The sequence below is a fragment of the Dasypus novemcinctus genome, chromosome 13, assembly GCF_030445035.2.
Source record: "Dasypus novemcinctus isolate mDasNov1 chromosome 13, mDasNov1.1.hap2, whole genome shotgun sequence".
NCBI lineage: Eukaryota > Metazoa > Chordata > Mammalia > Cingulata > Dasypodidae > Dasypus > Dasypus novemcinctus.
In genome coordinates, this window is record NC_080685.1 from 1,624,852 (window position 1) to 1,635,975 (window position 11,124).

Sequence of the window (11,124 nt, forward strand, 5' to 3'; positions counted from 1 at the left end):
GTCGCCCGGGCGGCGGTCTCCGCGGGGAGCGCCCCATCTGCCTGCGCTGCGCGATCGGGCCGAGCTCGGCGGCCTGCGGGGCCTCCCGGCGCGGGCGGCGGCTGCGGACTCAGAGGGCGCGGGCGGGCGCGGCGGCGCGCAGGGCCCCGAGTGCGCGCGCCCGCGGCCAGGGCATCCCCCTCCGCGCGGCGCGGGCGGGGCGGCGCGGGGCGTCCGCAGCGCGGCCACGCCCTTCCTCTGCCCCCGCCCCGCCCTGCGCGCCGCTTCCTCTCGCGCCCGCGCCCTCGGGCCCGCGGGCCTCAGACCCCGGCTCGCGGCGGCGGCTCGCGCGAGCGGCCAAGATGGCGGCCGCCGCCCGCGCGCGCGCCCGCCGAGCCGAGGCCCTGAGGGGAGGCCCTGAGGGGAGGCCCCGCCGAGGCCGCGGGCGCCGGGCGGGGCGGGGGCGCTGCGCGGGCCGCGGGCGTCGTCCCCGCCGCCGCTCGCACCTGCCGGCGCCGACCCCGCCGCGGTGAGCCCCGGAGCGGGAACTGCCGGGCGTCCGCCCGCGCGTGTCTCCTCCCGGGACAAAGCCGAGGCCTCCCGGCACTCCCTCGCCCCAGGCCCCGCTCCCTGTGAGGGGCGCGCGTCTTCTCCGCGGGAGGACTTTGGCCGCGGCTCGCCCCGCCGAGTCCCCGCCCGCAGGCCCCGGCTCACCGCCGCCGCGGACGCACGCCCCGGGCCCGCGCGCGCACACGTGCACCAGGGGCCCGGCTCCGGAGCGCGGCCGGTCGTCACCCCAAAGCCCTGTCCCTGGGGCGTTAGGGCCCCGCCAGGGTCTGGGGGTGTTGGTTGTAGGACAGCTCGGTTTTCAAAATTCTCAAAGAAGAGCCCACCTTTGAATTACCGCCTCTCAAGTGGGTCATTGCATTTGAGTTCTTTCCTCCTCAAATTGCCACCTCCCTTAGCGCCTTTTGCCAGAGTACGACTCTTTTCTATTCCTGCCCCACACCTGAGGACAGTTACCTTTTCTGCGTAATGCCCACTCTTGCATCCTTGAAAATATGGAAAAGGAGGAGGAACTAGAAACAAAAGGCTAGAAATGAAGGCAAGCAGAAGTAATTCCAGTGGCGAGTCACAAAATATTGTGAATCTTTTGTGAAGTCTGCCCTTGCCAAGGCTACAGTCGCCTGACTCAAATAAGGATAGCATTAGTTTCAATGTGCTCTTGATCCACGGCTGATAGAGACAGACGGATAAAAGGCCAATCATTTCTAGCCATGACATTTTTATTTCTGCATGTTATGACAAATTACAAAAGTAATCAGAAAAATTTAACTCTAACCCACAATAATCAACATTTTGGCATTTTATTCAACTATTTTCCTAGCCATTTCAACAAAAATGATACAAAATCATGAACAGTTTTATAGACTCCTGTTTTCACTTAGCGGTATATTATAAACGCCTTTCCAGGTCAACAAATATTCTTCAACAGCATTTATAATAGCAGAGCCAAGACATTTTAACAATTTCGTTTGACCATGAGCTGGAGTAGCAAAGGAGACAATTCCTTCTGTGTGGTGCAGCAGAGAACTGGCCTTGGCACCAGTGTATCTATCTATCCAACTTGCAAATAAGTATAAAGAAGTTTAAAAGAGAGAACCTAAAACAAGTTAGGTCTGAATAAATGCTCATTCACAATGGAAATAAATGAGAGGCAGCTCTGCTCTGTTGCATGGAGGAGTCAAGCTGCCAGTCCTCTCGCCACCTATTGTATTGGTACTTGGGTACCACCCGCAGGCCAGGGTACTCACAATTGCTGAGTAACCCTTTCCAAATTATTTAGAAAGTAGAGGGGACAATCTATTTTACTTAGATTTTTTTTAAAAAGCACAAAAAGGAGGAAGAAGGTTGAACCCAATCAATTTCGCATGAATAATTCAAGTTTAGAGACTTGGTAATTAACCAGACACCAAGTGCGTGGTGTGGGTGTTACTCAAAAGGTCCTGGCTGAAGCGCGAGCAGGCTCGGTGGCGAGGCGGTCCCAGGCCGAGGAAGGCGCCGCTCGCGGGCCCTGGGCGCCTGGCCGGTCCTGCCGAGAAGAGGCCCCGGGAGGGCTTCCTGGGAAGGGAGCCGGAAGAGGGCTTCTGAGGGAACACTGCCTAGGGGTCTGGAGATCACAGGAGCACCACTGCGAACACAATTTGTTTTAAATAATCAGAGAGAGTGCTGGGAAATGCAACAGCCTTTCAGCAAAGCAGGAGGAGGAGAGAGGACAAGGAGAGCGAGCAGAAAGACGAGGCACAGGTCGCCCTGCCCGCGCGTCCGGAGGGCAGGAGGCAATCACCCGTTGGTTTTTCTGACCACCAGCCCTGCTCTTCCCTCCCTACGGCTCCCTCCAGAGCGAGCGCGGGGTCCGCGGTGGGGACAGCCGAGCAGGCCAGCACGGCGCGGGGCTCCTGGTCAGAACCCCCGCACGCCAGCCCCCTGCACGTCCTGACCCTGCAAATCGATGGCTTCGCCGAGTGCCCTCTGAGGATCAGACGCCTGCAGAGTGCTAGTCCCTGCGTGCGACTGGCTTCTGTATGGAGTAATACCAAGAGCAAAGAATTAGGGCATGAAAGAGAGACTTTTATTAATAGGTGAAAATCACTTCCTTCATCACTTGCGATGTGTAAATACTGCCTTGGACAAATTATGAGCACATGATTCGATTCATATCGAGTTTGAATAAAGTAGGAAAATTATTTCTCTATCATGGACAAGGAAACTGAGGCTTAGACAACTTGTAAAAGACCACGAGACCCCTAGTCTGGGAGTCGGCAGGACTGGGTCCCCTGGTTTTAACCACGTGCCAGGAGGTCTGACAGACCACAGAGCTCAGTACACCCCTTCCCGCCTGCTGCGACAGGAAGCAGTGGAATACAGCTGCTGGCCCAGTGTGCGGGCCCTCGAAATTCACGTCAAGCCCAAAGACAAAACACGTGCATCATGTGTCAAGAGCTCACCCAGAAAAACACGGTTCCTACGTTTTTAAGCCAGAGGCAACTGAAGCCCAGGGGTGGTTACACAGCCCGGGGGGCAGCCGGGGGAGTGAGGGAGCAGCAGGGGTGAGGGAGCAGCTGGGGTGAGGGAGCAGCCCAGGGGTGGTCACACAGCCCAGGGGGCAGCCAGGGGGGGTGAGGGAGCAGCCAGGGGGTGAGGGAGCAGCGGGGGTGAGGGAGCAGCTGGGGTGAGGGAGCAGCCCAGGGGTGGTCACACAGCCCGGGGGGCAGCCAGGGGGGTGAGGGAGCAGCCAGGGGGTGAGGGAGCAGCCCAGGGGTGGTCACACAGCCCGGGGAGCAGCCTGGGTGAGTGTTCGGCAGCAACAGGAGGGGCTACCACCCTCGGCTGGAGGAAGCTAAAATCAAGGCTGGAGGAAACGGGAGCCACGGGAGAGATGCAGCCGCTGCCTGAGAGCTGCCCCCGGCAGAAACGGGAGAGCCCCCTGTCCTCGGAAACCCAGCCACCTGCAGCGACGTGGGGCCTCAGAAGAGCCGGCATGAATTACCCCAAGACGCAGAGCTGAGCAGCCGTGGCGCAGCGTGAACGTAAGGCAAGCAGGCCAAGGATTTACCTACGTATCAGCGCAGGTTCAATGTACTCAAACCATGACAAATTGATAAAACTAAAGTTTTATCTCTAAACAAATCAGTAAGTGGATTTTGAAGTGGCGTGTCTTTAACATGGGCGCGGTTTTCACCGGCCTCTTTCCATATTTATTTTGCCTTTGTCATCACTCAAAAAGTTTGAAAAAAAAAAAATACAAGCTCCTACCTAGAGCACATTTACTTAGTATTGCACATAAAGTTTCCCACCAACTTGTCAGCACCTCCTGCCCATCTTATCACACCTTTAAATATCTCACCCAGGTTTATTCAAACAAGCTCTACTATAAGTTGTATTTTCAAAAGCATGTTTAAGGTCAAACCTTATAATATAGATTCTGTCCACTAGTAGAGCTATTTAGTAAATGTAAACACTGAGATAGTTGCTTATGTCTTTTAAATTCCAACCTGCAGGAAACAGTTGCCAAAGGCTCCGGGGCCAGCTGCGGTGATAAGCCAAGTCAATTCAGCCATGCGTTGCCTTCACTCTGAAGGTGGGGGTGGCGGGGGCAAGGCAGGACCCGGACGCTCTGGAAACCCTCTGGTCAAGGTTCCCAGCAACTTCCACGGCACCGAAGCCAGCGTCAGGCTTCAGTCCACTGCTCACGGGACCGTGTCTCCATCCTGGGCAGGCTGACCACCCTCTTACTCGAAACACTGCACTTGGCTTCTTCACTCGCTGGATCTTTATCCCACCTTTGCTAGATCCTCCTCTTCCTGGTTTCCAATCACTGGCGCCCCCAGAGCCCAGCCCTTCAAGCTCCTTTCTGTTCCCGCCCGTTCCCTACACGATCTCAATTAATATTTAAAGTTCTCAGGCTTTACGTATTACTTATGATGGCTTGAAAACATGTCACAAATTCCTTGGCACTCCTCCCCCAGGCAGGTTGGGTCTATGTCCCTTTACCTTGAATCTAGGTCAACCTGCGTAGCTCACCTGTAGCTGACAATGCAGCAAAAGTGGGCTGTGTAGCCTCACCTGCTCCACTGGAATAAGTGGCTAGACCCCGATGCTGCCAGTAAGAGGTTCAAATGTGTGAGAAGTCCGGCCGTCCTGAGCCGTCACCGGGCAGCGAGTCAAGCCACCCTTAGGTACTGGGTCAGCCCTCGGCAGCACCAACACAGGCGTGTTCCAGCGCACCGCTGCCGCGCCCCGGCAGAGGCTTCTCAGTGGAGGCCCCCGTCCCTGTGGAGCAGGCAACCTCTCACTGCTGTGCGTTCTCCGAATTTCCAGCTCACAGAAGCATGAACCTAATCAAATGATCGTGTTAAGCTGTTAGGTTTTGGGGTAATTTCTTATGAAGCATTAGTAACCAGAATAATAGATAAATGCTCATAACTCCCAAATTAATGCTTGGGATGTGAACCTTTCCCCTGAACTCCAGACTTACCTTTCAACTGCCTACTCGGCCTCTGGTTTGACAGCAATCTGTCCAAAGTACGTCTTTAGCTGACAAAGAAAAAATCCCCAGTCCTTCCCCAGAGATCTCCGTCTCAGTAAATGCACCTTCATTTTCCCAGTTCCTTGGAGCTAAACTAAGCTTCTCACTTCTCTCAACGTCTGTGATGATTAAATTCTTGTGTCAGCCTGGCAGCAAAAACCATGAAAATATTTGTGTCCCACCTGAATGCTCACCAGAGGGTGACTTCAACAGAGGAAACTTTAATAATCAAGTGCATAGAATGACCCATTCTGTGGATACCCGTCAGCCTTTCTCTCCAGCCACCCCTACCACTGCCCGATGGGCTCATGAGCAAAATGGCCGTGGTGGTAGGGATGGCGGTTATGCCTGCGCTTAGCAACATGGACTTCACTTGCAAGGCTGAACTGGCTACAGCCACTGCTGAGGGCCCAGTCTGCCAGCAGCAGAGACCCACGCTCAGCCCCCATATGGCACCATTCCCCGAGGTGGTCAGCCCGCGACCTGGCGGCAGGTTGACTACATTGGACCACTTCCACCATGGAAGGGGCAGCGATTTGTTCTAGCTGGAATAGACACTCACTCCAGGTATGGGTTTGCCTTCCCTGCACGCAATGCTTCTTCCAAAACTACCGCCTGTGGGCTTGAAGAATGCCTTATCCACCGTCATGGCATCCACACAGCACTGCTTCTGATCAAGGAACCCGCTTCACAGCAGATGGAGTGTGGGAATGGGCACCTGCTCATGGAGTCCACTGGTCTTACCCTGCTCCCCATCATCCTGAAGCAGCTGGGTTGACAGAATGATGGGATGGCCTTTCGAAGACTCATCCACAGCTCCAATTAGGGGGCAACACCTTGCAGGGCTGGGGCAGTGTCCTCCAGGAGGCTGTGTTTGCTCTAAGTCAGTGTCCACTCTATGGTGCTTTTTCTCCCATAACCAGGATTCGTGGGTCCAGAAATCAAAGGGTGGAAATGGGAGCGACAGCACTCACTACTGTGCACTAGGAAAATCTGTGCTACCTTTCCCTGCAACCTTAAGCTCTGCTGGTCTGTAAGTCCTAGTTCCCGAAGTAGAGGTGCTGCCATCAGGAGACACAGCAATGACTCCACTGACCTGGAAGTGAACACTGCCGCCTGGCCACTTTGGGCTCCTCGTGCCTCTGAATCAACAGGCGAAGAAGGGAATTACTGTATTGCCTAGGGTCGTTGATCACGATTATCAAGGGAATCCGACTGCTACTACACAGTGGAGGTAGAGGGTTAGCCTGGAATACAGGAGCTCTTCCAGGGCACCTCCGCGCACCACCATGCCCTGGGATTCAAGCCAATGGAAACTTGCCACAACCCAACCCAGGCAGGACTGACATCGGCCAGAATCTTCAGGAAGGAAAGTTTGGGTCACCCCACCAGGCAGAGAGCCACGGCCAGCTGAGGTTCTTGCTGAGGGTAAGGAGAGCAGGGAAAAGGCAGTGGAAGAAAAATGTCTTAAATACAAGCTACGACCACTGACCCGTCACAGAAATGAGAACTGTAATCGTTATGAGTATTTCTTCCTTGTTTGTTACGAATGTATTTGTATATATGCATAAAGCAAATATCTGTTTTCTTCCCTATCTTATCCCCTTATCATATAACATAAGATGTTTAACTTTATGTCATAGTATTTAAGTTACAGGACAACACGTTTAAGAGTGAATGTTGACCAGGAACTCGCATGCTTCTCTGGGGAAGAGATTAGTGCGTTTCCAGTTGTACACAGGACCGTTGAAGTATGTTGGATAAAAGCAAAACTGATTTTGTTTTTATTTAGACATTAAGTGTGGTTTATGAAATATGCACAGGTGTCAAGTTGACGGGGGTGGACAGTGATCTGAGTTCATGTGTCAGCTTGACTGGGTTATGGTTTCCAGGAGATGGTCACTGTAAAGATCTTTCATGGCTTTAAATCATTAGTTGATTCCGTCTTTGGCTACAATCAACAAAGGAGACTGCTTTAGCAATTAGAGAAGTCTCATCCAATCAGCTGAAGGCCTTGAAAGAGGAACTAATGATTTCAGCAGTCAGAAAAAAAGAATTTCCAGCTCTGCTTCAGCCAGCCAGCTTCTCCTGGGAGATTGATAGAAACCTTCGTTGGAGTTACGATTTGCAGCTGCCCGTGGAATTCTGACTTGCCAATTCCTATGCTAAATCCTTTAAGGTCCACTCACATACGTACAAATATGGCTATAGGTATCTGCTGATAGGTGAATGTATCGATAGCTATCATGTTGGTACTATTTCTCTGGAAAACCCTAATACACCCTCCACCATCAATCTATCAACTGATTCCGTGTCCTCTAACTTGAAAGCAGAAGTACAATTTTAAAAAATTAATAACTAGAATGGTGTGGACTCCATCAAAACAGGGGCTGGCCCGAATACCGAAACAAATGTGACCCCTCCTTACCACCTCCACCACTGCTTTCGCTCCCAGCTCAAGGCCCTCCAATTGCTTCCCATATACTTGGAATAAAATCTAAAATCCTAACCAGCTCCCTTGGACCACTGCGTACGCTCTGTACTGTGTTGCACTTCCAAATCGCAGCCCCTGGCCCTTCCGGGTAGTGATCCTGGCTCCTGATTCCCTCTGTCAAGAGGCAATCCCTGCCCCCCCCCTCCCCTCCCTGCCTGTCTCTGAGGCTGCAGCCAGGAGTCTGCTCCAGCCTCAGAAGAGGCCTCCAGCGGCCTCCGCTGGGAAGAAAAAGGTCTGGTGGGACTCCAGGGAGAGCAGTGAGGTGCCAAGGCCAGCTCCCGCCAGCAGATTCAGACACTGCTCAAAGGCGGGCTGGCCACCCGCACGCCCGTGGCTGACCCTGCTGGGCACGAGGCCGGGTCAACCGCCGGCCGGAAGGGCAGGCTCGCGGGCTTCGGCAAGCAAGAGGCCGGCCGCGTGCCAACGCCCAGGAGGGACCCGGCGTGGCCAGCGAGGCCCGCGCGGCTGCTCCGGGACACCGCGGGTTAAGAGGATGGGCCGCCGTCTTCAGGCGCCGTGCCTGGAGGTGAGGGGGTGTCTAAGAACAGGAGGAGCCCCTGCACGCATCCGCAGGCTGCAGAAGCCCTGGCTGGCCAGGCCGAGGCCCCTGGCCTAAGACCCAGGAGGCAGCAGGAGCCGGAGGCCGAGAGACCGAGCTCCTCTCGTCGGGCACGGTGGCTCCGCAGTGTCAGACCAATCGTTCCACAAGGCAAGCCACTCCGGGAAAATCGCACCACAGGCCTCGAGCCTGCTAGGGAGCCGCCTCAGGCTGTCGCCCAGAAACGAACTTCCGGGACCCCAGGAACCAGGCACCCCCGAGCTCCCTCCGGCCGCCTGGGGCACACGCGCAGACCTCCAGCTGAGGCTGATGGGATCCCATGAAGAGCTGAGCTTCTCCACCTCCCCAGAGCCTGACCCTAACCCCCCACTGGCAGTGCGCTGCTTTCTCCAGGACTTTGTCTGCATCACGTAAACGTCCCTGGAGGACCAAGAGCGGGCACTGTGCCCCCTAACCCAGGTGAAGAAGGCACCCTGGAGAGCTGCCCACCGAGAATTCTTACCTGGGAAGAAGTGATGCTATTTACTTCTCCAGAAGCTTGTTGATGGCAGGCAAGTCAAGGGGTATCCAGATTCCCATCGCATTAACTTTACAATCCCAAATTCCTGAGGCATAAAGTAACAAAGACATTTTTCTCCGAGGAAGAGAGAGGGCTTGTAAAATTTAAACATTCGAGAAAGAAAAACGCTAGGTAGGTTTTGAGGTTGGGGAAACAAGATGTTGTAGCAACGTCCTTTGCATAACAGCCATCACAGCATTAACAACAGCTAGTGTTTCTTGAGCAGCTTCTAGGTCAAGCACCAAACTACAAGCTTTACATTCATACCTCTACAACTCTGTAGGATGCAAACTATTATTATTCCCATATAGAAAGACGAGGATTAGAGAGGTTAAGTAACTTCCCCACGGTTTTAAGCTAAGTGGTAAGGTCAGGATTCCGACTCAGCTGGCTCACGCCTCGCCATGTAGTCCAATCAAAAGCCCTAAAGCGGTCTTATCAAGCAATCTAATCAAAGGACCCTCAACCGAATTTAATGCAACCAAAGGGTATCACACCCACAGGAAAAGATTTGGTTTAAAAACATAATCTTTCTCCTTTGGGATTCATAAAATAATCTCAAACTGCTGCAACATTATCAAGATGTTTTAGTTCGTTTGTTTACCCACTCGTAGGCTTTTACCCAGTCGCTGACCTGCATCAAGTGTGCTGCAAGATGTGCGAGTGGACGATGCCCAACTTTCATTTCACAAATTCCCCAAAGGTATACTTTTAGATTGTAAGCAAAGGTATCATATAATTCCTGTCTTTTTGGTTGGAAGGGGAAGGTTGGTTGGAGATGATGAGGCAGAGAAATTTCCCTGAGAACGGAGTTAGAGTGCACCTTTGTGGGAAGCAGTGGTTTACTCACAGAGCACAGCAGACAGAAGGCATTTTTCCAACAAGGAGAAAAGAATAAGCCAACATCAGTACTGTGGCAAGCAGTCCAGGGCCGAAGAGTCAGATCATTCCAGGAAGGGACCGAGGTACAGCTGACAAAACCCAAGGGGGATGGCCAGATGAAATCTAATGTGGGCCCATTCCCTGAGCACAGGGTTTAGGTGGGGCCACTGCCGAGAGGAGGCAGTTATAGTTGTCCCATGGGTGCTAGAAGGACCCATCACAGTGGTCCTTCTAGGGTAGGGTGGAATTGGTCAAGAAGAGGTGGGAAGAGGACATACAGGCAGGAGCCCATGCGAGGTTCAAGTCTCAGCCAAAAAGAGATGGGCTCCGGGCCCAGCAGGGAAGTGGAAGGGAAACCAGAAGCCAAGCCAGCCAGAGAGGATGGGGTCAGCCAGAAGCACCGCACGATGTAACTGGGAGCTAACTGTCACCTGGAGCCTGGACCCAAGGCGTGGAGGCAGGAGCCTCGCTGCTCGGTGGTCAGAGAGCTCACCGCCTGCATGTGCCAGCCTCACCCCGACTTGGGTCTGGACGGAGCAGACCTGACGCATCACTGCTGGCCTCTGGGTGGGACTAGAGCAGCCATGGGCTGAGGCCACCTGCCCACCCCCCCCTCCGGCCCCAGTGCTGCCTTCACTGGCCTGACCACTGCCCTGGGTGAGGGTCGAGGCAGGGAGGATCTTTCCCAGGCTGGACGCGCCTGCAGAGCACGGGCTGACCTCACCACTGGCACGTTAATGCTCAGGACCGTGGGCTCTGGGGCTAAAATTCAAATAACGATTTCGGCCTTAAGCAGCCACTGTAGCAGTCCTATTCTGAGTGGAACCTCCGAAAGTTAAAGTCAAGAGCTGTTGTGGGGCTCCGAAGCACGGTTTAAAAGCAAATTAACTTTGCAAAGCAAGGTCTTCGGAAGAGGCAGCTCAGGTAAAAATCCCTCGGCCCGGGGAAGACTGAGATGGTCGCGGTCCACCCAGCCAACACCGGCGGCCAAGGCCGGCCACGGTCTCGTTCCCACACTCCGTCCACGCACGTCTCTTGAGTGCCAGCCATCCGCCACGCGGTGCACCAGGTGCCCAGGGGCCCAGTGCAGGCACAGGACACAGACGAGGCTCTCTCCCCTTCGCTTTTTCACTTTCTCCAGCTTTCTCCCACTCTCTCCCTCTCCTTAATCGCTTCTCAGGCACCTTTCTGCAGCAATTCTGTTGACCTTCTTGGCCGCTCTCTCCGGCCTGCCTTCCCGCCCCGTTTGTCCTCTTGGCTGACCCTCCCATCTCTTTCCCCTTTCCTCCCTTACTTCCCACAATCCCCTTTCCCCTTAACTTCTCATAATAATAAATGAAAATACATTTTAAAAATATGTGTTAAATATAATCAGTTAAGTGCATTTGGACAAATGCCGTGAAATTAATACTTACTGCCCATTCAGATAGATTTCGATGAGCTGCCTGACCTAGAAGAGACAGGGTGGAGGGGACGATGGTAATGACGGCAGAGGGTGGAAGGGGCAGCCTGAGACCCTCCAGGGGGCAGCGAGGACACGTAAGGGGAGCCACGCCCGTCCC